Below are 26,619 nucleotides of genomic sequence, written 5' to 3' on the forward strand. Positions count from 1 at the left end.
GGCGAGAGTTAGGAGCGGATGTCAGGACGGGGGGTGGCAGAGTTTTAAAACCAGCAGCACCTTTACATGGTTTCCAGCACCCCCCCCGCCCCCCACGGCACTCTTGTTAATTACGGCCGGGCAAACAGAGACGTGGGCAGACCCAGTGAGTCAAGTTCCCGTCGCCAGCAGCGAGAGAGACTGGCATCACTCGGGGGCCCCCACCAGGAAGCATGGAGGAAAGGTGCCCACTGCCAAGAACGCCTGCCAGGCGCGCATCGCTTGAATCTCATCAGGAGAAAACCTGAAGCAAACCTGCGTGGAGGGCTCCGTCTATAAACTGGTCGGTTCTCCATGGACGATGGCAGGTGAATGGCGCCGACAGGGGCAGAGGACCAAGGACGCGGGGCACTCTGGCGATGACAGAGGCTATTGGGACAGCGGGCAAGATCTAGCAACGAGACAGTACGATTACCCACGGGAATTCCCCCATCGGACACCTGTGCTGATACTTAGGAAAAACTTTTTTAAACCATTAAATACTTCCCTGTTTGCATATTTGCAAGCATATTTGCAAGTCATTCTCATAGGGTTTAGGGGGAAAAAACCCAAAAAAATAAAACTCCAGTGACAGTGTGTCTGTGTGAGAGAACACAGCAGACGTGGGAAAGTATCATTCAGGGGGGTTAGGGGATGGGTAATTGGAAATTCTTGGACTTGGACCCATTCTTACCACTTTTCTGGAAGCCTGGAAATTACATCCAATAAAACGTTTACATCAGGGGCGCCTGGGTGGCTCAGTGGGTTAAAGCCTCTGCCTTTGGCTCAGGTCATGATCCCAAGGTCCTGGGATAGAGCCCCGCATTGGGCTCTCTGCTCAGCAGGGAGCCTGCTTCCCCTTCTTTCTCTGCCTGCCTCTCTGCCTACTTGTAATCTCTGTCAAATAAATAAATAAAATCTTTAAAAAAAAAAAAAGTTTACATCAATGTTTTCCCCACAGGACCTAAATCACCGCGATGTGATTTTACTGCTGTCGGAGATAAACTACCAAAAATAAAGAAGGATTCACAGCACGTCTGGGGCTTTAGGCAGAAGGACAGGTGTGGACAGAGAGAACAAGGACCCCCCAGTTTTGGTGATGAGTGAACACAAAGCCAAGAGAGGTCTCCTTGCTCTGCCGTCTGTAGACTGGGGTCCAGCAGCCCCAAATGAGCCGCGGTGTTCTGAGAAAGGCCTGAAGACATCATTAGCCAGAAAGGGCTCCCCATCTCCTGAGCGTCTCCCTTCCTTCGGTCTGAGCTGGGAGCTGGCCCATCCCCCATGCAGACGGAGGAACATCTGAACCCTGGGCCACGTCTCTGACGTGACGGTGGCATGGGAGGCCGTGGCCTTCGGGCTGCTGGAGTGTGGGCCGGACAGAAAGCGGGCATGCGGAAGATGGAACACTCAAGACGTCACCAACCCTCCGCTCAAACACCACTTCCCGCAGACGTTTCCATGGGGCCCCCAGGGAATGCCAGTAGCACTCAGGTCCCAAAGCTGAGCAGGCCCTCCCCCACCAGTGGCCCAAGGGTCTCCCTCTCTCCCCAGGGCATCAGCTCATAGGCCCAGGGCAATCATACCTTTTAAAACTCCCAAGTTCCTCAGAGGCAACTGACAGCCTCCCCCTCCCCAACGCAGCCCAAATGCTCATTCTCCGGCGAAGAGAGAAGACTGTAGATTCCCCAAAAAACGTTTTCTGTAACTAACCTCAGTGTTCCATTATTCAATTGATCCTTTTAAAAATTTTATACACCTCTTGCCTCAGGTAACATTTTCAGCTAATTGTGCCTCTCCCTCCTTGTGACCAAACAGCAGTGGCTAGGCTAGGCAATTCTGGGCACTCTAGCCCAATTCTTCACCAGTTTTCAAAGGGACAAGGCCAGCCGGCTTCAGCATTACCTTCCACTCGTCAGGTTCTTGCTGCTAGAAAGTCTTGCTCCAAAGCTACTTCTCCAAGGACAGGGCTTCCAGAAAGTCAGATCTGAGGGTTCCTTCCCCTGAGCCAGACGGGGTGGTGTCTGCCTGGGACACGGGGGAGGGAAGGAACATCTCTGCTGTAAAGACATACCAGAGGGCAGGGGTCCCTCCATCATCTCTGCATCCCACCACTTGAAGCTGAACACCGTTAGATGTTCACTGGATAGCTACAGGTAGCACTGAATACGGCTGGATGACTATCCTACCCCGAAACTGAAGGTGTCCCTCTGACACCAAATCCAGGGATGGAAGCCTAGGGGTGTTGGCACACATTCCCAACATACCTTCCCAAACTGAAGACAGCACAGCCACATTGCTCAGAAAACCCTCACAATGCAGTTTTGGGATCCAATGAGTTTCCCCAACGTGCCGGTGGGAACTTTGGCTGCACTGCGAAGCCCTGGGTCCTGCGCCAGGGACGCCAGCAGGTGGTCACAGGCCACGCATCTGGCCTCATGCTCTGACCCTTGAGTGAGGACCAGCTCTCTAGAGCTCAGTTTCCCTCTCTGTTTCCCACTCAGTTTCTCTTTGAAGCTCAGTTTCCCCATGTGCGGAAGACGACGACAAGACACACTTCACCAAGCCCACCCCAACAAAACCACCACTTGGGTGGCAGAAGACGACAGGGCACTCAAGGTCCTCTGCCCTGTATCCTGCACTGAACAAGGAGCCCAGCCCACCAGAGGCGACTTGTGAGCATACCCTTTCTCTGCCGGTCCCCTGGCCCAGGGTGCTGGGGCCAGAGGCACAGGGCACCACAGGGGAGGCCAGTCCAGCCATCCTTCTGTTTGGAGCCCACAGCAGCCACGAGGAAAGGGGACTCGCGAGTAAGACTTGGCCGAGAGCAAGATGCTCTGGAGGCCACTGCCCACCCCAGGAGGGCCACCCCCCTCTTGGTGGAGGTCCTCCTGTCCTGTTGGCACCGACCCCACAGCCTCTCCTCTCCAGGGAAGGAGGCTGCTGGGAGTGGTTCCTGAGGGCACCTCCCCAGCCCCAAGACCTGCACAAATTCTTGACAGTGGCTCAGCCCATGCAGAATTTTCTTGGCCAATGACATTCTCGAAAGTGCCCACTACCCTCTCCCTGCCATCCTCTGTCTTCCTGCAGAGGGTGGGCCTGGCAAACCCAGGACAGGCCCCCGGCCCCACCTAGGAAGCAGCCCCATCACGCCCCCCTCCCACCTGTCACCCCCCTCCCTTCCTTGCCTTGTTGCCAGACCAGGGTTCCTTCCTTCCAAGGTACCTCGTGATCCCGAGAAACATCTCCCCGAGGCTGCCCTCAGCACACCCCTGCAGGTGCTGACTTCTCCACCTGTTACTGCCCGTGCTGGACACACCAGCCCGGAGAGTTCTGCCTCCGCCACGTCAGCAAATCTTTGCCAAAGTGCACTTCCCTTGAACATTCCCCCAGCTCTATGCAAACAAAGCCCTCTCCTTAGCAACAGCTCACCGGGCAAAACACAAAGACAACCCAGCCTGGACCTGCTCCAGCATCCTGGGTCTCTGCTCAGGAGCCCACCCCCAAACCCCCGGACCACGGTAGCGAAGACCTGCTAGCCCCACCCCCACTGCCCAGCCTGCGATGCCAAGTCATCGGGAGCAAACACGAGGCAGACTGCAAACAGCTGTCGAGCTCCAAGATGAAGTTTTATTTTAGCGGCTAAGGGAAAAAGTGGAGAAAAGGCGCCAACATTTTTACTAACAGCATAATTATATCAGGGAAAGCTCGCTCCTCTAAGATTCCCACGCTGTCCCGACAGCGATTTCAGCTGCTGGAAAGATGGCAGACGAAGTCATTCCGGCCCGAGCCTGGCTCTTCCCACATGTGCCTGCCTCTCTCTAATGACAACGGCAGAGGCAATGGGGACATATGGCGAGGGGGGGCTACCCCCGTGTGCACCGACGGGACAAGAAAGTGCTCGGTGGAGGATTTCGACCTTTTCAAGATCCCAATAACCAGAGACCATTTCATCTCAGAGTCCAGGCAGAGCTGGTAGCTCTCCCTCCAAACCTCGGGGCCAAGAGCCTCCGACGGACTCCGGGGCGCACATCAGCTCCCGGTGGCTTCAAAGCGGCCACCTCCCCGACCTACAGCACAGATCTGCTGGGCCACAGTGGCAACCGAGGAAGCTCTACTACGTGGGTCCCCCCAGCGGTCTCCTGGCTTCTGGCTGCCCCATTCTGAGCCGTTTTGCAGACACACCTAAGCACTGGGCTGGGCTCTTTTTCTAGAGCTGAAATCTGACCCTATCACATCGGTCCTGGAGTCTCTTCAAATGGCTCCCATTGCCTTGATGGTTAAAGGCAGGAGGCAGCAGGACGGCCAAGGGCTCAACCCCGAGAAGGTGGGCCCAGGCAGTTCCTTTTTGAGGTCAGAAGCATCTGTGAGGGCCCGTGGGCCCTTCCAACACAGATCAAAAGAAATAAGAAACCCCCAGCCATGGAGCCTCCATTCATGACAGGGGATGTGCTGTCGGGCCCACAAAGCAGCCGTCCGTCTGTGAGAGGAGCCCAAGCCACGTCGTGCCGTAACTGCATCAGCCCCTGCCGGACACCCCGCATCCAATCCTCCTATTTTCCTCTGAAGTGTTTGTCTGACCCACCAGGGAGAGCCCGCATCTAGGTGGGTCTCAGACAACAGAGGGGTTGGGGTCCAGGAGACCTCAGGCCGCTTCCCTCAGACTCCCGCACCTCGCAGCAGCCCTGCAGGCCAGGCCAGGCGGCCCGTGGGGCAGCTCTTCAGGACACAGGTGGTCTGACTCACGGTTGGGCAAATCGGGTTATTCTTAAAATTCTTTAGGTTTAAAGAGAACTATGTGCGTCCATCTCCCCTCCCAGTTCTGCCCCCTGGAACGACCTGCCTCCCTCCTTTGCCAAGACGGTGCTCTGCAGGCGGGTGCTCTTCCTCCCCACTCAGCAGCCCTGGGCCCCCAGAGGCCCTCCCCCCGCCAACTGGGCTTCTGGGGGCTCTCGAGAGGTCGAAGCACAGCTGACCCCTGGCTCTGGAACGTGAGCCCTCACACAGGCTACAGAGCCCACTGAACCCACGGCCCGTTCACCTTCTGCCCGACGGGCGGCACGAACTCCTGTCCAAACATGATCTGCACCTGCCGCGGGGCTCAGGAAGTTCCCAGGACGGGGGAGCATCCGTCAGGAGGAGTAACAAAGGAACCGCAAGTTGGTGAAGGTGGGGCTGCTGCGGTGGGTTACCGAAAAGGGGGAATGGGTAAGGAAAGGGGGAGGGTGGGCTTGCCTCGGTGAGTGGTGGCAGATTAAAATCCAGGACCCAGAAGGAAGAGTTAAAATACGCCAACCATGTGTCTTTGCCACTCAGCAAAGTCCCGTCTGGTGTCCGGGGTAACCAGTTCAGCTCCTCCTCTGCCACTCAACCTGCTCCGGGAGCGGGCCGGGTCGGAGCGCGGCTCATCAGGCCACACGGGAATGAGCCTAAACCGCCCAGATAACCTCAGGACTCAGTCTCTGCTGCCCACTCCGTTCTCAACTGCACAGGAGGCAAAGCATCTGAAAAGGGTCTCTCCCCTCAAAATTACAAATTGTTGGTTTTGGGGTTTGTTTTTGTTTTAAAGACTTTATTTATTTGAGAGAGAGAGCGTGAGAGGAGAGGTCAGAGGGAAAAGCAGACTCCCTGCTGAGCACGGAACCTGATGTGGGACTCGATCCCGGGACTCCAGGATCATGACCCAAGCCGAGGGCAGTTGCTTGACCAAGTGAGCCACCCAGGCACCCTTACATTTTCGAAGGCTAGAAATCAAGTGTCCTCTTCCAGGCCCAGCTATGGTGGGTTTCTTGAAAATCACAAAAAATTAGGAAGCAGGCAGCACCCATCCTAATTCCCATTTCCCGCTGCTGGATAAGCCCATCTACCTTCAAGAAAGGTCCCAAACAAGGAGCCTCAGTTGGAAGGGGGGAGCCTTAGAGGTCGTGGTCGGCTCCAAGCAAAATGATCAAGACGGGATAAAATCTCACATAAGCCATTTTAGTTTCACAGGCTTTCAAATATACCTCTGACTCTGGGCTGGGATGGTGTGTGCTAACACGTGAGGCTGGTAGTGCAGCCAGGAGAGTGGGGCCCTAGTGCCCTCCCCAAACATTCAATACAACAGGAGTAAGGGCTCCCACAAAGCGAATTTATCATGGAAACCTCAAAGAGGCAGGGAACCACACGTAATATTTCTGAGCCTGATACTATGCTGCACAACATTTTTTTTTTTAACTTTAAAAATATTTGCTCTTTTTTTTTTTTTAACATTTGTTTTTTTTAAAGATTTTTTTTTTTTTTTTTTTATTTGACAGAGAGAGATCACAAGTAGGCAGAGAGGCAGGCAGAGAGAGAGAGGAGGAAGCAGGCTCCCTGTGGAGCAGAGAGCCTGATGCGGGACTCGATCCCAGGACCCTGAGATCATGACCTGAGCCGAAGGCAGTGGCTTAACCCACTGAGCCACTCAGGCGCCCAAAAATATTTGCTCTTGACAACAAACTTGAGAACCAGAATAAAAATTGATTTTTTTTTTTTTAAACCAGAGTACTGGAAAGGAAAACAAATAATACTAATGGGATTTTTGTTTTTAAGCATTTCGAGTTTCTGACAAATCAGAGGTTGAAGCAAAAAAATTCAATTCAGGGTACCAAAAATGACAATAGAATCAGTGAAATTATTCTTTAAAGGCTGACCACGGTGGAGGACCGGTGAACTGGAGGCCTAGGGGCCTGGCCCAGGGAGGGCCCAGCATCAGGAGGGAGTAAGTAAATGACAGTTTCGTCAATGCAGAGCCTGCCATCCACCGACAGACGGCCTGAAACTATTCTGGCCACTGATTCGTCGGTTTCCCTCTCCCGGATCCGTGCAAAGTGTGCGCACCATGCCCAGAGGGAGCAGATGGAAGCTCCAAGAACCTCAGGAGACAGAACAGGGAAGAACGCGGCTCAAAGCAGCCTGGAGCCTGGCAGCCTCCCAGACTGACTTGCACGGAGTCCCAGGCCCACCCCTGACATACAGCAGGCACTTAATAAATGCCCTGTCAAGAAAAGAAACCCCTACTTGCAGTCTGGCTGCTCAGGGGAACCTCGTACTGGGTGAGGTCAAATCAGAGGATAATTATCTTGGCCCATTGGTCTGCTTTTCATGAGCCCCCTGCAAATCAGACCCCCCCCACCACGCCATGAACACTGGGCCCCCATGAACACTGGGCCCTGTCTCTGCACTTGCTCTGCTGGGGGACCCTGGGGGCGTCACAGCCTCATTAATGAACCTATCCCAGGAGGCCCCTCCAATGCAGAGGCCTTGAAGACCCAACCCAAACCATGCTACAGAGAGACAACATCTGCTGGGGTGGGCACAAACCGAACACAGTTTTCCTTTAAAAACAGAAATTCCTCAAAGGCATGTATTGGAGGGTTAGGCTATGGATGGATGAAGTACTAGGACAGCTAAATGCAAAAAATATGCAACATGAACCAAAAGATACGCTGAAGCATTAGAATTCACAATTGTGATTACCAACATGGAGGGGATAGAAACGGACACAGGTGGTGACAAAACCCACCAAGATGTGAATAACAACGGGTGAAACCAACACACACAGGAAGTGGGGTCTGCACGTGCTGGTTTACCCTGTTTACAAGCAGTCACTAACTGCGTCCTTAAAAAGCCTACAATCAGGAGTGCTGGCCCTGTGTTTAATGGGAAAACAGGCACTGAGGGTCAGCCATTTCCCCAAGGCCACACAGCTAGCATACAGTCCTGCCATGAAAGACAATTTAAAAAGGGGTAGGGCCAACTGACAAAAACCCAACACCTAACAGGTACACAGACCCCGCCCACAAAATCCTGCATCTGCACACATACCCTCAGACAGAGGGCAATGCCAGACGGAGACCTGTCATATCAAACGGGGCTAGAAGCACGGCAGGATTCTTTCTTGGTTAAGACAACACAAACCCTCTGTATGTTCATACACGCCTGCATATTCTAAGAAATACAACGAGAAAGAACACAGAAGGCATCCTGAGAATCAGGGAGGCAGGACTGTCGGCTGTTGGCTCCACCTTTATATATCTCACACTGCACTGCCCCTCCTCCCCAAGCATATGACCCCCTGGAAACAGATGACCAGCACTTTTTTTTACCCTGCTTTAAAAAAAAAAAAAAAAAAAGCCATATATTCATTACAGAACACTGGGATGAGGAATGGGGAAAAGAGGGAAAAAAAAATCACCAAATTCTACCAACTAAAGATAACCACTATGAAATACTCATCAGGTTTCACATGAGTATTTTCTACGGTTTTCTAATTTGTAAATGTACATTCAATATTGTATCTTTCTACTCTGAGACAAGCCTTCTATTTATGTTATTTCAAACTGTGAAGGCATCGTTTTTATAAAGAATTAGCTATTTCCCCCCCTGTTGGATGCTTGAGGTATCTTTTATGCCATTAAATAACCACCACGATAAAGCATCTTGAGGGAGTAAAGCTTTTTTTGGCACCAGGTGGGGAAGGGAGATTACTAGGTCAAAGGGCACGCATGCTAGTTTGGAAGGACTGACGCTGGTTTCCACGTTCCTCTGACACTAACCTATTAACCTTCCTCCCAGGGACACCCCGGTGCACACGCGCGCACGGCACTCTCTGTCTACCGGGTTTGGTTCTGTAGTGGGGTCAGGCCTCTGGACGGCCTTGGAGTGGAGCAGGGGTGGCGGCCTCTCCAGGGACAGGTGCCCAGCCTGTGGACAAGCCCACGGGGGAACAGACTGCTGCTTTTCCTACCAGCGCCAGAGCCCAGTGATGTCCTGCGAGATGAGCCAACGCACTTAAAAAAAACCTCGTGTTTCCAACGAGAACTTCCTTCAGTGAGATGCTCACACCAGGGGCGCTGGTGGCAGCACCAGGATCACAGTCCACCTTCTGGAGAGACAGGTGGCTGTTTAAAGGCAGTGTCCAGCATGGCCCAGCCCCGCCTGACTGCCAGGCAGTTCAGGAACGGCACCAGGGGCAGGGGACCCTGGGACCGGGTATCTCTGTGTCTCTGCTCCTGCCTTTCCCTCAGCCCTGCATGCAGCTGACGGCCTGCCGGGACCCGAGCCGTCTATCCCCTGGCCTGCCTTCTCAGCAAGCACCGGAGTCCTTCTAACAGGGTTCAAGACACCCCAGTGTTTCGGAGACAGGTCTTCACTGCCCATGTCCTAGGAGCCGGGGGGTAGGGATGGGGGTAGGGGTGGTGCACCCACCAGAACACAGGCCCACCGAGAAAACAGAAGGCAGGCTCGGTATCCCCATGCTCCCCAGAAAGGCACATGCCCCCAACCACCCCTCCTCACCCCCTCCGAGGGCCTGTCAACTCCCCTCCCGTATATGGGACAACCACTTCAGCACGTCCTATTTTAGGCAGATTTTCCACATTAGGAAGCAAATTGGTTAAAATCATTGTAAGATACACCTCCCCTCATGACACTTTGTTTAATTCAAAGTCAAATAGCAAAGCAGGAGAGTGGGCTGTGTAGCACATTTATAGATTTATAAATGGCCTTTCTGACCGGCACCCGGGCCGCCCTGCCCCCTCCCCCTTCTTGCAGCCACAGCTGGGTAGGAATTCACTGACCTAATAGCACCGGACAGATAATTCCTTGCCTGGGGGAAAGACTGGCAAAGCCCATGGCATCTGCCATTTTCAATCTATGTTTTGAGATGGTGACCAGGGGCTTGTGCCAGGAAGCTGGGGGGTGGGGACGAGGTGCACCCCTCACTCTCCGGGAAAACTTGACAATCCTACAGCCGGCGCGGAGGCACAGCTTTGCACCAGGAAGTCCGGGCCTCTGATGCAACTCAATCATCTCGAAGCCGGCACTGCAGAAAATAATTGAATTAAACAGTTGCTGTAACTCATTCAAGGGAGAGAGCAGCCATCCAGTGGGAAACAGAGACAGTGCCGTTAAAATCCGCCGACTTCTGGAGATAGCAAGAGAGAAGGCAATATAATGTGGTTCAAAGGACAGATGGGACTTTCCTAATTGTCCCCAGATTCCTAGCAGCAGGGGTGGTAACTAAATGGTTTCAATTAAAAGTTAAAGAAACAGAGAAAAGCAGGCAGTAAGTTATGCCTCGTGCCGATAAGGCTTAGTCGGTGCAGACGGAGAGGGCGGCTTTGCCCGATTCTCGGCAGCCCAGCCTCAACGGCACACGAGCAGGGAAGCCGTCCCCGCACGCAGCTGTGACCAGGTGACACGTGAACGTGCGTCAGAGGCACGGTCACGAACGCCCGTGGAGTCTAACGGAGCCGAGGGAAAGGCAAGAGCCCACCTCTCCATGTCAGTTCCCTTCCGTCTGCCAAAGCTGCGGCCTCCCGGCCCCCCTGGATGGGATCGAAGGGGGGGGGGGGGGCGCGTGCGGGCCCAGGTACGGAAGGCATGCGTTGCAGGAAGGCTGTAGAACCCGCCCGGCAGGGCGCTAGGGGAGACAGATCAGTGCCACTGCAGGCTCCGTCCACGTGGCTCAGGCACGACACAACAGGCATGGAGCAAACATCTGCCCCTTCGGGCGGTGACCTCAACCAGGGGGCACTTGCCACCCCAGGCACATGTCATGACATCAGGACTCATTTCTGGTGGTCACGCGGGGCAAGAAGGGCGGGTGGACAGAGGCCAGGGGAGCTGAGAAGCTCCTACAAAGCACAGGATGGCCTTCCAATGAGGAATGACCTGATCTAAAGCATCAGCACGGCCAGGCTGACACACTCCCTTAAGGGAATCCTAAATTAAAGCGTCTGGAATTCAAAGGACTGAGAAAGCTAAGAAATGAGCTGGAGTCAAGTACACACACACTAGCCTATCACCAACGCGGGACAGAAGAGACTTCACGGCTGTGAAAGGGACAGCTGGAGGCAAAACAATGGGGTCAACTAAGTGCATCAAGGGAGCAGAAAAGATGAACAAGAGTGAGCCCCCCCACCCCCACCAGGAGGAGCTCAGTAACCACGGTGCTCGTGTTCCCAGCCAGGAGACAAATCAGACCCAGTCCGGCCCACAGCCCAGTGTAGCTGATGCAGACATGAGGCTCCCAGAGTTCATCTGGCGACCCGAGGAGGCGAGTAGCCTGGATGGGCATGGGGCCGGGGGGGGGGGGGGGGGCAGTTCTCTGTGCACACTCGGTCCACGTTACAATTCCCATCCAGGCCACCCAACTGCTCTATACCAGCTGCACCCTACAGACAGATTTCAGAGTAAGTATCCAATCGCTCCACGTAAGACCATTCCTAACTGACAAAGGCAGAGAGGGATGGAGGGTCCCAGAAAAGCCAAATTCAATGGATAAGACCCTAAAACCACTCAGTAACCAGCATCCACCAGTCCCATGTCCCAACTCTCAGGACATAGTCTTCTCTGGGCCCAATGGTCAGGATAACCAGGTGGGGGAAGGAGGGTCCTTCTAGGGTCCTAGAAGTTCTAAGTCAGTCTTGTCAGGTCCTCAGGACCCCGGTGCTCCTGGAAGCCCTTTGTACAGCACGCCCGGAGATGAACCAGGAGAACAGAGAAGGGTGGTGGGGGTCACTTCTTTCCTCCCCCTTGTAAATACTTGTGACTTTGTTCTTTGTCCTCATTGTAGAAACAAAAACCCCACACCATGGTTATCTCAACAAATAATCCGGGAATAAGTAACAACATTTGAATATTCCTTCACTACACAGCACCACTATTAATTAACTTTTCATCATTACAGTTAATATTTCCTGCTCAGTTTGTTTTGTTTTTCCTGAGAGTAGGTTAAAGAGGAAGACACTAAACCCAGACTTGAACCTGCTCTATGGGGGGGGGGGAACCACCCAGTTAGGAAAAGTGGAAAACACAAATGTGAAATAAAATACTAGAGTAATGACAAAATTTCCTGTGTGATTGGGACTGAAGCCTCAGGAATCCAGTAGTGACTGATCAATACTAGTAGCGTACTTCCCAAATCAAACACAGGGACAACACATCGCACGCCCAAACCCACAGGCCAACTACAGAACCAAGAGAGACAATTATTAGCCACGAGATGAAGCCATTAGATTAAGGCACACGGTTGTTTACTGAACTCTATGTGGACAGACTCCTCTACGCGGCGGTCAAGTTACCAGACACAGTTCCGTCTGACAAAATCCTCTCGTCATATACATGAAGGTTTAAAAAAGGAAAAGAAGGAAAAAAGGAAAGAAGCTAACCCAGGTAAAAAATACAGAAGTCTATGTAGCATGAAATATCTCCAAGAGACTTGTTTGGTGAAATTAACTAGTGGTTTAATAGGGGGGAAAGCCTGATATACAAGAGTGCCCCAATTTCTTCAGAGAAATTAACATTTCAATCCTGTTTTTATCTAGAAGTCATTAAACTGTGCAACATGAATTATAGGGACTACAGCAGCGAATTAACTCTATTCATCAACGAAGTCCAAACACTTTAGAGTGCATCTGTAATGAAAAAATAGCTCTACATTTCTGCCTCTTCTCATTAAAGTAAACCAGTTTTCTCTCTCTCAGTATATAAAACTGTCTTCTCTTCATATAATTTATATTACCATAAGCCGGCTCACATTCTAAACTATTACACGCCTCCAATTAATTTTTGCAGCTTTTGCCTGAAAATTTAATGAGATAGTAGTGGGTGAGCCTGCTGACTCTAGATTATGTGTGTGCTCCCAATATTAATGTTGGCATAACAAAATAATCTGATCCATACCTGACGAGCGTGTCCCCCGCTGCCCGTGGTAAAGGTAACGTGTAAACCGGGACAACTCGTTTTCCTCTTTTAAATCCAATTACAAAATTTACTAGTCTCAAATTAAAATGCCCCCACGCATCAACCTGCAGGAAAGGAGAAGGCAGCAGTGCAGTGTGATGATCCCCCAGCTCCACTTCTATAAACCTTTCAGCCAACGGCGAAGATGGATGGCTGTTTGTCTAAGACCAAGCTCTCTACCATGGAGGCTAGAGCGAGGCTGCACTTGTGAAAGCGGATTCCGAGACGCAGCGAGGGCAATCGCCCAGATGAGGACGGGGTCCAAGGACTCTCTTACCCCGTCTAGCTGCAGGCACCCCCTGGGGCATACATGCCACCTGTGGGGTCCACATTCCCAGGTGTGCCGACATATGTGCACCCCAGGGTTCAAGTCCAGCCAGAGACAGAATAGGCTGGACGTGCGGACAACTCAAGGATGGGACCTGATGGCAGGCCCTTTGTGGGGATTAAGGATCTCAGTGCAGACAAAAGGAAAAAGAGGCCAAAAATGACAGTGCAGGGGCAGCAGTCAACCACCACCCCCCAAAGGACCCGCCATGCAAGGGTCTTTAAATTAATCTGCACTGAGACCTTCTCAGCCATCGTCACTGGCCTGCGGGGAAGGAGGTGCTGGCAATGGAAGCTTGGGCAGATCCCTCCAAAAGCAAAGCCTGATCCTCGCCTACACTGGTAAGGACGCTTCGCGGTGACGGGAGACCACACAGCACTGAGCAGAGCGCTGGGATGGGGTTGGCCCTTAACACGTCATTTAGTTGGAATCATGTGTTAACAGCCCGTAGGAAAGCCAGGGAGTGAGTGGGGCAGGGGGAGGGGCGAGAAGAGCCTCCTGTTCAGCCTCTCCCCTGACTTGGTCCACACCCCAGCTGCGCCCTCCCAGTGCCGGTGAGACAGCTGGGGGTGTGCTTCTGCTGAAGACAGAGACGGACCTGGAGGCTTGAGCTGCCAGGCTGACACCGGTCCAGCCTGGGGACCTCGCTACTGCCATGTCCGCGGGGCCTGTCCTCAGCTGGGGCCAGCCCTGCAGGTGAGTTTAGTCTGGGGCGGGGAAGGAGCACCGAGCCCCACACACGAAAGGAAACTCAACAAGCTCACCTGACCGTGAGCACTTAGGCCAGGGGGATGCCCCGTCCTAGAGATGGTTTCTTTGTACCCAAACCTGGGGATGTACAGAGATGACAGAATGGGTATCAAACCAATAGCTGATCAGGAACATCCAGTATCAAACCTTTCCATACCCAATGTCTGAGCTGTCTGGGGGGGTCACCGTGGGTAGGGAGCAGTGATGGCACAGAACATGCTAGGGTACAGCTCCACCGTGGACCCAGGTTCAAATCCCACATTTGCTCCTCCAAGTCCCAAGAGAAGTCAGTTAACCTCCATTATCCATTAACATCCTAGTTATAAATAAGGTCAGCTCCCTCCACAACCGTCACAGGCCCAGCCACACAGACAGGACCCGACGAGGCCACATGCTTGGGAGTGACGGGCACGTGTGGGACACTCAGCTCCCCAGGCTTCCTTTTCCGTTGTCGTTACTGCCGGGCCTCTCTGCCCTCCAAATAAAGTCACTTTCAACTCTGCTTTCCACAGCAAGAGAAAGCCTTCGACATAAGCTACAAGCCCCAACACTTGGGCTCACTGGGGAAAAAACCTGCCTCCCCCAACTCAGCCCCCAAGCAGGAAGACTCCTCCTCCTCCTCCAGGCAGCACAGAAGGGTGCAGCTCCTTCCTCTCCAACAGGCCAAGTCGGGACTTCTTGGCTCCACAAACCACCACCAAGTTTGTGTATAAAGAAATAAAGTGGGGAGGCTCTCGAGTTACCCAAACCACTGCCTGAGGGGAAGCAAAACCAGGTGAGGCAGCATCACCTAAGAGGACCACCTAGGAGGAGAGACCGTTCTGAGGAGTGCCCAAGCCCCACTGTCACTTGCTCTGAAGCCATCACTCCAGTCAGTCTGTTTTAGGCTGGACAAGGCTTACGGGGGCCGAGACCAGGTCCGGCCATCCTGGATTCTTCCCAGAGCCAGCCTCTCTAGCCAAAGGCATCCCCGAAACAGGATTCTATAGGGGCTCAGGGCTGTAGCTCAGGGGCTAATTCCAAGGCACTAGGAAAAGCTCCCCCCTCCCCCCAATTCCACAGCACCAAAGCCCTGGGGCAGACATGGGATGTCTCAGCAAGGTCACATACAGACTGTGAAAACCTTCTCCTATGTTGAGGAACAGAAGCTATTAACCGTGTTACCAGCAAGCACAGATGTTGTCTATATCTAAAAATTCCCAAATAGATCAATTAGCATATTATAAAGAATTTACTTTCATTTTCCCTTGGCAGATCATAAAAGCCCAAACACAACACTCAGTTTGAAACTGACAAGTGCGTATAGCAGAAGATGCTCTATTAAATGCAGACAACAGGAAAAGTAAATGGTATTTATAATGATTAGCCACCTAATTAATTCTTAAGAGTAGAATGTCAAAAGCTATAAATCCATTTCTTTGGTAACCGAAGCTCAACATCAAACAAGTCACTTCCGCGCTGAGAAGGGCAGCCCTAACATCGTCCTGACATTCGCATCCAGCAACAGGGCTGTCTCGTGGGTTTTCCGGGGAAGGTATTTAGACTCTATGTGGAAAAACAACAGAAATAAATATACTTGCGTGTGCATATGCGCGTGCACACACACACACAGACACACACACAGTAGCAGGAATAGAATCTGAAATGAAAACAGCTTCAGTGCTACAAATGCAGGTAAGTATTAACAGACTCCCAGGAAACGTGTTCATCCCCTCCTGCGGCAATTAGCTCAGTTTAGAGGGAGAAATTCTCGGCTCCTGCCTGTGTGAAGAAATCTGGGGGCCTTTGTGTTTCTTCAGCTTGGCCAGGGAGGGTGCAGGCAGTCCAGAATTCTCGGACAGACCGAAGTGTAACAACACGATCATCCTCTGAAACTCTGTGCCTTTTTCTTACTTGTGCCTTTAGAAACCACCTTCTGGGGGGGGAGGCGAGGTGGAGGGAGAAACGCACAGGCAGTCGAAGAGCAAGAGGGATATGGAACTGAAACTGGTGACAGGTGCAGAGTTGTCCTTCTTCCCATACTTCCCGAATGTTCTTCCTAGATTGCAAATCAAAATCTGCATTTAAATAGAATATTTTTAATGTAGAAAAGAGGAAGCCCTAGGGTACAGAGGTATTGCGTTCAATATCTACATGCACAACATTGCATTTCAAATGAGATGCGGCATTTTGAAATTTACTGAATATATTACATATTCCAAATTGTCTTGTTATTACCACTATTTTTACTCAATTCTCCTATCCTAATAGGTGTGTTTCTTTTATGACCAGGACTGTTAATAAAAGTAATGTGATATTACATCATGCTATCAATTGAATCTTGAGAAAAGATTACAGCGATCCAAGGATCTGATAAGCCCCCGGCTCTGATAATTCCAGCCATTATTCAGTGTGAAATTCAAACAGTCTGAATTCATTAACATTGGTTGCTACAAATCTGCATTTTCAGACTTTGCCTTAAAACGCAGGAGTCCAAACCAAGTGACCTGAAAGGAACAGACTTTTGCGGAAAGTAGCCCTGACCACCAGCCTGTCCCTGCACGGTCCTGGGTGCTGACCCTCTCCACGGCTGACCCACCGCTGCTGGCCTCACACTTAATGTTTGGTCATCTGGGAAAAGCACAGAGACCTCGGGCCACTGATAAGACAGTGATGATGCGTTCCTAGTGAAAGACCACATTGCTAAACGGGTCCCCAGGTTGCCAGTCACATCCAGGCATAGGGCCTTGACTCCAGCACCTCCCAGCTCCATGTGGCTCAGGTCAGCTCGCCCTCACAAAAGCAAGAACTCAAATCCAATGTGCACATGTGAGAAAGATTCATCCTTTGTCCCTTGATGAAGAAAGGTCACTGTGAGGTTGACTGGGGTTGGGGGGCGGGGGGATGCCAGACTTCCAAAGTCCCAGGAGGAAACCACAACAGAACTGTCCTGAGCAGGAAGTCTCGCATTCTAGCCCCCTTTCATCTCAATGTTCACGTAACCTTGACCTCAGGTGTGTGTTGTCTGCTGTGGGCAGGTCACCAGGGCTGCCCCCCAAGCCAAAGGAGTGGCCAGCTCATTTACGGAAGCTGCTAATAACGGAGGACAGCAGTAGTCCTCCTCAGGAAGCCCCTTCTAGGGGCCAGGTACCAGCTAAGCCAGGGCGTCACTGAACACCCAACCTGAGATTAACCACTCCTGTTCATCCCCATCTGACAGAGGGGGAGCCCGACGCACTAAGCACAGGAGGCTCCAATCTGCCCAAGGTCAACGTCATCAGGGGTAACCCAGGTTGCGCCACAGGCATTTCCTGGCCCCGCCCTCAGGACCCTCCCCCCCCACCCATCCCCAGGGCCTGGGCCAAGTCTTTTTGCCTCTGCAACTGGAGCCTTTCTTTACCTTTCCCCGTGCAAACACGCGGAGAACGTGCCAAAGCCGTGGGGCTGCCGGAGGGAGCGGCTGCTGGGATGGATCCCACGCTGAAGAGCTGGGCCGCTTCCCAGCCAAGCCGAACGCTGCATCAATCCGCTGTTTAAACACACAGGCAGAAGGCTTTCCGGCCTTAAACAGGCCTCTGCGGTGCTGCCACTTAAGCCCGTGGGAGATCAGAGTACAAATCAATACGAATCCTCCTTCCTGGAGGAAGTTGCAACCCTACCTCGCGGTTTAGAGGTCATCTTCTGCTGTAATTAGGAAGTAGCAGGGAGTTTCGACTGAATTATGAAAAGCCAGGGCTCTCAAACTTAAGGTTTTCAACAAATGTGGGGTTGGGGCTTGTCAGTTCCACATGCAGGAAATGCCGGCTTCCAAATCGCCAAAGGCAGGCAAAGCAGGCGGCCAGCACGCCGGGTCCATGAAGGAATTTGATACACAGGCCATCTGTCCTCCAGCCCCAAGGGACCTGGGGCCATGAGGCTCTGGGAGCCCGTTGGGCCTTCTCGCCATCCTCACAGTCCCTGTTCAGATGTGGTCACAGTAGCCAGATCCGCAAGCGCCCTTGCCCATGAGGCGACGGTGAGGCACCCGGAATTCAAACTCGCCACCCTCCCTGCATCGAGGGGAAGCCAGGAGTGCCTTTGCCTTCCCGCCTCTGAAAGCTCAGGAACACATATATCTCCCCCCCCCAGACAGGGACTGTACCATGCTGGTTTGCCTTCAGTCTGCAGAAGACACTCTGAAGCTACTGCCTTGCAGACGGGTGCTGGGACGGGCCCCCCTGCCTGGGCCCGGCCACCCCACCCTTCCCCAGCCCCACCGCAGCCTGGGATCCACTCATTCAAGGAACTGTCCTGTGGAACCCAGAACAGGGGGACCAGGTACAGAAAAATGAAGGAGGTGATGGGAGCAGCGGGCATGGTTTCTACCTCAGGAAGCTTGCCGGTGGTTATCACTCTGGAAGTTTCCATGGACTTAGAGCAAAGCTCCTTAACCTTTATCATCCAATTTCACCTGATAGTCTCAAGGCGTGGCATCACCAGGGAGTAAAATCCCAGGGAGAAGCTGCCCTGAAGGACTAAAAGGGCTCACCAGCACACCACGGGCCGCCTCCTGCACTCATCCATGCGAGGACCCAGCAGAGCTGGTCCCCACAGACGATCATATAGGGAGATGCAGAGGAGACCAAGAGGCCAAGGGCAGCTTGATGGAGTCTAGACCTCCCAGTCCTGCATTCCTGAAATGGGAAGGCAGACGCGAGTTTTCGGCCTGCAGAAGCTGCCGGGCCTGGCGGGGACCGGAGGGGCACGCCCGAGAACCTGACCCGCCATGCCCTCGCCATGCCCTCGCCCCAAGCTGCCCTGGGAAGAGGGAGCAAAAGCACCAGCCATCTGAACAGCCTCACCCCGCGCCTGATGGAAACCGATAGCCCCTCCTGCCATGTTCCAGCTGAATTTTTCAAGGAGTTGCAGGTTACACCCAGTCCAGGCCAACAAAAGTTTCCTTTGAGTTAAACAATGTATAGCTGAACCGGAAGAGGGAAGGCGACCACAGAAAAGGTGCTGGGTTACAAGGCACAGGAACCAGATCGCTTTACCACCAAGACTTGTTTTCTGCAAATCGCCCCTATGAAAAGGCAGCACGACACCGTCCCATAAATCAAAGCCCACCTCAAACGCATCCAATCAGGGGATGGTGCGGGGACACCCGATCTTGTCCTCCTGGAGAAAGACCAGGGCTGGGGACTGGGGTCCTTTGTGGGAGCCACCATCGTTAGTGCACATTTATGAAGAAACAGAAACACACACCGGGATCAGATGCTCCGAACTGCTCCTCACGCACGGTTCAAGTTTTCACCCCCCGCACGTTAACTGTTCCCCATAATGTTCTATCTTTTTGCCATATATAATTAATTTTACCAGCCATCTCCAACTTATCCCATAGGCTGGTGCCGGTTCTCTTTTAAACAGTACACTGCTGAGAAATTGATTTGTTGGCTCCCTGTGCCTAAAGAACCCACATAATGAAATATGTATAAATGTCACTGGTTGGGCTGCTTCTGAGGATAGAGTCCAAGAAGGCGCTCCTTCCACCGCCCTGCACAGGGGTCCACTCGTGGCACATATCCTCATGCATTACTCACAGACCCCCACACAAAAACCAGTGAATTACACTGCATTTTCTTTAAAAACCTCCTATTTATCCTTAACTGGTACGAGTCTAAGGGAATTATCTTAATTGCTATGTGGAAAGAATGAATCGCAAATGCACTCGGTTAACCAAGACTTCATTTTTAACAGCTTGGGGCCAGGTGGGAGTTTGCCAAAAATAAAGGAATCGATCAATGATCAATCAGTCAGCCAAGCAAATGTGCTCTGCTGGAGCTAGTTGAGAGCTCCAGGCAAACAGGCACGGGATCCCACGTCCACCTGGGGACAGCTGGATTCTCAGACATTTCCCAAAGGTGGGATTCAGAAAATGCTTAAACGTGGATCCAGAAACTGGATGATGAAGGACTGAAAATACCAGGGCTCTCTCCATGTCACATGGGCAGTACATGGAGTATTTCTTTAGCATCTGCAGCAGAGGGAGGGGAGGCTACATTTAAGGTAATGCCAGATGACACTTGAACCTAGGGAGGCGGCGTGTGTCCCTCTGTTAACAAAGCTTGATGGGGGAACAACAGGAATTGCTTACAATCCACCAGGCTCCAAGAAAGTTCCTGGTCTAGGCATTTTAGAAGTCATAATTAACAGTGGCAACACACAAGCCCTATGTAAATATTCACAGGATAAAACTACCTTTTCCTTTCCTGCTGATCACTCTGAGAATGCCTGATCAGAGCTCCCGACATTTTCCCTGGAGATGGTTCACTTCCTTGCCCACGCACATACCAACATACATAATCCTCATTAACAACATACATGATCCTCATTACCAACATACCGAATCCTCATTACCAACATACCGAATCCTCATTCCGTAGTTAACTGTAAACAAAGTACCATTTCCTTCCTCCAGCAAGAGGCCTAACCCTCAGGCCATCACCTCCTGCTCCTCCCTATTCTCCTAACACCCACACCTCAAGCCTCAGGGGAAAAGGACAAGGATCTGTCCACTGACAATCACCTCCCATGTCCCAGAACATGGGCTGCTGTTCCCCAGGACACTGGGGGGGGCCAGGGGTAGGACAGCCTCTATCGGGGGCTTGTTTGGGCATCCGTGACAGCTGGCCTTCCGGGAGCTGGCTCTGTACATCACGGCCACACCCTTGGGGGCAAGCAGCCATCCATGGTCAGCCCCCACTTCACATGGACCAAGTGCAAGGGAGAGGGACAGATTCGTGGCACACTTGACATTAGGAACATACCAGAGAGCAGTGACCCCAGGAGTCCTCACCAACTGCAAAGGCGTCCTGTGATGATGCTGGCACAGCCTGTAATGGTACTGCGGTGTTTGGGCAGAGGACAAGGGGAAGCCTGAGCCTGGGCTACAATCAGGGTCTCCAGCAATGTTATCTCACAGGTCCCACGTGCCAGCAAAGAGATCTGACTGTCAAGTTCCTCCCTTTTCCGGGAGAAGGAGACGGTCCACACGTCCATGTTTCCCAGCATGACCCGTGGGTGGACGCTGCACAAGGCCACGGCTCCTGCCCGCAGGAGCTCCACCTGCATCACCATTCCCCAGCCGGGCCCACCAGCAGGAGCGCAATTCGGCAGAGACCCGCCCTGGCCTGGCATTCCGGAAGTACCAACAGGCTTGCTTATTGCGGACACATGAAGGACAGAGTGAAAATTTAAAACCCTCTGTTCCATTCCGCGCCTCCCTGGCTGGTTAAGCTGCTGTGACAAGGACCATGGTCTCGAGGAGTGGGACACGGACAAACATCAACAGCATGAAACAAACCCGCCAGGACGAGTCTGGAGGCTGGGCCCGTACAGCATGGACAAAGAGGAACTCTTGAGAACAAGAACAAGGGGGCGCCTTGGCTGGATGATCTCAGCCAAAGCCGCGGCAGGATTCGGAGATTCTCGGGAGGAAGGAACACGGGCTGAATCAACACCTCCCAGAGAACGGCTCCCATGGGAGCTTGGATCTGTGGCTCAGGAAATAAAATCCAAACAAGACCGAAGCACCCAGAGCCCAGCTGGGGCCTCCTCCCGTCTCTGCAGAGCTGAAGGCCCACCCTCATCTCAGCCTCCTGACTGTTCCTCATCCAGAGATTCCCCCTGCCACAGAGAGAAGTCTCTGCGAGTCTGTCTCCGGTTTATGGTTTCCAATGTTGGCAGTCTTGCCTCTGGCCGAAAAGCTGGAGCGCGATCCCACATCCCTCGTGCACGCCGAGAGCTCAGGAGGACCCTGGAGGCCACGGAGCCAGGACCAACACACTCACCCCACGGTGTAGCTATCGGCTTCTAGAGTAGGGCAACACTGCCCTTCTGTTTATCCGTAAAGAAATCTGTCTTGGAAGAAACAGGGCAGAGGCCCCAATGGCCAGGCAGAGGGCTCCGTGGAACCCTGCTGGCCCACGCAAGCCGCACTGCGATGGTCAGCTCAGCCTGGCACCCACGGAAGGCCGGGTGAGGCTCTCCCCGCCCACCCAGCAGGCACAGCCATCACGGGGGCCCTGGGGACCCCTCGCTTCCACCTTTCCTTGTGCAACGGCGGGGGCTTGTGAAGTGGACTGGGCTTGCACATCCTTATTACGACCTGTAAGAGTAACTTGGTGCCCAAGCTTCTCGGGGTGCGAGCAGCCGGATTCACGGCCATGTCCTGGCCAAACCACAGCCAGTGCGACCCCGGCATCATTTTCCAGAATAAAGGCCGAGAGCTTCGATTTGCACTTCCACGTATCTGCAGACGGTTAACAAAAAAAGCGCTTCCTCCTACCGCTTCTGTTGCATCGCGGTCAGTAACAGCAGTCCTACAGCAGTTCTAGAACAACAACAGCCCGTCTGAACTGATGCAGAACAGATTCTGGTTCCAGGAGAAACCAGCAAACCAGAGGGCATGTGGGGTTTCCATTTTAACAAGTAGCAACATACAGAACGAAGAATGGAACTACCCAAAAAACGCCAAAATGTACTTCCATGTCATGATTCATTCATGATGACAAAATGAGCCTCTTTGCAGGAAGAAAACTCAACTATTTCATGTGAAATTTATTTTTAAAAAGGCTATAAACCAAAATAATAAAGTCTAGAGTAACAGGCACACGACGCTCTTCAATGAGGATGTCCTCAAAAATACCAAGGTCAGAAAGGCCGTAGAAACAGTTCTAGAGCCTCGAAGGTTTGCCATCCTGAAGCTGTGGCTTTTCATGAGTTTTGTGCAAAATATCTATTTCCTTCTCCTCCGCCCACATTAAACAAGATTTGTCTAGACTGGAGACCTCAGCAGGTGAGTGACCGAGTTGAAATCAACACATGGGTCCCTCCTCAGGCGCCAATGCCAGCTGTCCCTCTTAGGCTGTTGTGTATCAACCAGACTCAGCAGCTGCCAAAAACAGGGGTACAACCTATCGGGCACAGTGACGAGCCACAGACAAGAGCTCTGAGAGCCAACACACGTGTCCAGGGACATGCGGGAACCCCAGCCCCCCGTACTTGTGAGGGTGGTTGGGGCAAAGGGAACTTCCTGGCAGGATGTGGGGCACGGGGGGCTACAGGCCAACAGGGTTTGGTCCTGGACAGAGTAGCCTCCCGGCACAATGGCAATGCTTTGACTGTGGACGACTCCGGGGTGGTCCCGAACACCTTGAGCTCCTCCAAGGTGCTGTTTCCCCAAATGATACCCCAAACACAGAAGCGGGAACAAGTGTATCAGGCCAAGTATCTGAGCGCTTCAGTTCTGGGGAAAAATTTGTTCTCAGGAGCTGTGTTGTAACCACATTCTGATACAGATGCATTTCTGGAAAGTGAACGTTCTTCTCTGAGATCGAAACAATCGAAAAATGGAGCCTGCATGGTTCAATTATCAGGTTGAGTCCAGTGAAAACGTGGTTCCTCAACCATATATATATATATATATATATATATTTTTTTTTAAAGCCCATTTCACCTATTTCATCTTTTACTATGAATTCTCACATTCCTAACTTCGGAGAAGAGTTTTCCAATCCTGTGGTTTCTATAAAATGTACCAAGCATTACTCTCCAGTTCTGAATATCCAGTGGAGATGTTCCCCTGGCCAGTGGTGAGCCTCAAGCACCTTTCAGTGAAGTACTGGACACAAGCCACCACCAGTGTCTGGACACAGAACTGGATGCCTGTGGGAGGGAGTCTGCTGGTTTGCCATCACCATGGCCATGAGCCACTGAAACCATCTTCAGCCCTGGCACCCAATACTGAAACCAGCAGGTCCACAAAGATTCTGTAAAAACATCTCTCTGCCTGAGGAACCTGAATTAGACTCCAGCACATGGAGTCTTCAAGGAAAGTTTCTTTGAGAAGGATGCGTGAAAGAAAAGAATTAATATTGGTCTTGAAGGGCAAAACTGAAGGTCTATGGCTGAGCGTAGCCATCGTGACTTACTAATAAATACACCCATCTCCCCGCAAAGGATGCTCAGTATTTCTAGTCTCCCGCCCTCCCCAGTGCTAAGGTTCCTAGAATTGTTTCAAGAACATGGCGTCGTTCTGAACCACATACTCCACTGTGGCCTTTGGTAGGTCAAGCCCTCTCAGGTCACTCCCAGGAGAAGCTTCGGGACTATGACACCAAATTTAATCTTTAAAAAGGCAGGGGATTTCGGGGACCATCAGAGCCCAACTACTGAATTCCCACGTAAGACTTCTAAATCCGTAGAAGAGACTGAGGTCCCAGGTAGTTTTCCATCAGGATCTGCAACTGCTCCTACCCCATGGGGAGGGGCGGGGGGAATGTACAGTGAGACCCCTCCCTGCGCCCCAAGTCTGTCTGCTGGTTAGGGTCGGGCTGTGGCTGTGCTCAGCCTCCCGCCCACTGGAGCTCACAGAGGAACACAGCACGCAAGTCTCTAATGGAGCCCAGGTCCGAGAAAGCTGGGCCCAAGCCCACAGGGGTGCACCTGCCCAATCTCCAAACCAGAGGCTACACACTATCCAACACTTCGGGCAACATGCCCACGGGTTTGACAGAAAGGACACTGAGAAAATTCGCTCTCACGCTCTTTGTCTTGCTTTTAAACGATGCTGTTAGCTCAAGGAGAAAACATTTTTTTCCCAGCAGGGTCAACATCAATCACTCCCGAGAAGTTGCCATTTTGAGACTTTGAGTTAAGATGCGGGTTTTGTGAAAAATGGCAAGCGGCGTGTTGCGACTAGACTCTGGACCTCCAAACCTTGCTCTGGGTAAAGGATTGAACTACATCGATCGAGGATTTTCTCAGCCACACTCCGAGGGAGTGCAGGCAAAATTGAATGCTCTCCTCGGAGCACACCCACATCCCCAATCAACGCCACCAGAAAAAAATCGTTTGCTGCTCAAGACATCCTAGAGGCTGGCAGCTCTTAAAATCCAAGCTCATCAGCAAGCGGCTTTCTTTCTAAAGGCGTCCGTCTACCTTTTCACTTGGGGTGGCATGAGACTATCTCCCCAATTCATTTTTATTCTTTGTAATTAATACGTCAAGAAGTCCTAAACACGACTTCCATTCTGCCTTGAGTTTCCTAGTAGTATAATTTCCGTTGACTTATCTCTGTAGCAGCAGCGACAGCAGAAACAATCACTTTACACTGAACTATATTGCTTCAGAGTTAATTACATGTATTTTGCTTTTGATAAATGAAAATACCAGATGCAATTAATTGAAAGACAATCCATAGGATCCTGCTATTAGACATCCCAATGAAACACCCCGAGCCTGCTGGCAATCCACAGCCATCAACTAATTGAAAACGCATTCCAGAGGGGTTTTAAAAAAACCTGAGCTTTTACCTGGAGATATTTTACAGTAACTCACCAGTATAAATCTGTCCACAAACTATAGTTCACACGATGGACTGTCCGTCTTTTGAAGGGAATCCAGCTTCATTGGTTCAAAACCATTTAAGGCGATGAAAGCCTGAAAGTACAATGAATTGGGTCAGTGGTTCCGGAGCAGTGATTTTTTTCTTCCCCTCTGTTGTTTACATCTAGCCATTCCTTAATTGCATTTTTCCAATGCGTTCGATTCTAAGCTACCAGAGGTTATTAAATGGTTTCATTAAAAATACTATTTGTCTTGCTTTAGTCACACACCAGATCAAATTAAACAGTAGAGCACCAGAACAAATGAACCCTTTCCATCTATTCTGACACAGAGCCAAGTGTGCAAGACCAGAAGGTGATATTGTGTCATCACCGTGAAAATGTCATTTACATCTCTTTACGTCTCCAAGTAGCCAGCACAGGGACAACATAATCAATACCTCCAAGCAGAAAGTATTACCAACTGTTGGAGAAATATGGAAGTATGAAGTGCAATTCACGAGCCCCTGGTTTATAAGTGCTATTAGCATAAATGCTGACAACTGTTAATCTGCTGTAACTCTGATTAACGGTTGCAGTTGTCCATTAATAGAAGGCATTTTAACTTACTACTGAAATTGATTACTCAGTTAAGAATTCAATCCTAATGTTCAATAAAATTGCACTTTCTTGGCAAATGCAATATGAAAGGAGGTGATGCATTAAACAGCACTCACATTTATTCTACTATACAAGGGACGAAGAGGAAATCTATTGTGGTGTCATCACTTATCTGAACCACTTCCTGTAGGCACAGAGTCGTTGGAGGGGCAGGTGGGGAAGGGGCTGCTGGGGCAGACAGAATAGGCAAGCACCCATGCAAGAATGTCCGAAGGCCTTTTCAAGGACGTTCCCATGAAGAACAGACAGGATTGCAACACTGCCCCTACCACGCAATCAGACTGTCCACACTGCAAGGCAGTAGTTCTCAAGGCCCGTGAGAAAGGAGAGGTAAGCGTCCCGGAAATGAACCGGTGCAACCAACCCAGACCACTCCCGGGCCTGTCTTATAATCAATCAGGATTCATTTTGTTGATTAATATTTTGAAAAGGGCATGATTACGGAAACCAGTTTCCTGTCTACACTCTACTTTTCAAACCATTTGAATCTTAGGAAGCTAGAGTTTCCTAATATGCTCTTCTCTCCGTCCTATATATATATATATTTTTAAAGATTTTATTTATTTATTTGACAGACAGAGATCACAAGTAGGCAGATCATGACGTGAGCCGAAGGCAGCGGCTCAACCCACTGAGCCACCCAGGCGCCCCGGTCCTATTTTTTTTTTAAGATTTTATTTATTTATTTGAAAGAGATCACAAGTAGGCAGAGAGGCAGACAGAGAGAGA

At 51.5% G+C, this 26,619-nt stretch overlaps 1 protein-coding gene across 4 annotated transcripts in view; it reads right to left on the bottom strand.

Annotated features, from left to right (window-relative positions):
* Positions 1-26,619, bottom strand: part of CTBP2 (C-terminal binding protein 2) — a 156,549-nt gene that overhangs the window by 81,926 nt on the left and 48,004 nt on the right. For all 4 annotated transcript variants that reach the window (XM_082721679.1, XM_082721681.1, XM_082721680.1 and 1 more), the window contains exon 2: positions 25,223-25,324. The gene's annotated coding sequence lies outside the window, so the exon portion shown is untranslated. The remainder of the gene's footprint in view (positions 1-25,222; positions 25,325-26,619) is intronic.

Source organism: Mustela nivalis, assembly GCF_964662115.1.
Source record: "Mustela nivalis genome assembly, chromosome: 2".
Classification (NCBI taxonomy): Eukaryota; Metazoa; Chordata; class Mammalia; order Carnivora; family Mustelidae; genus Mustela; species Mustela nivalis.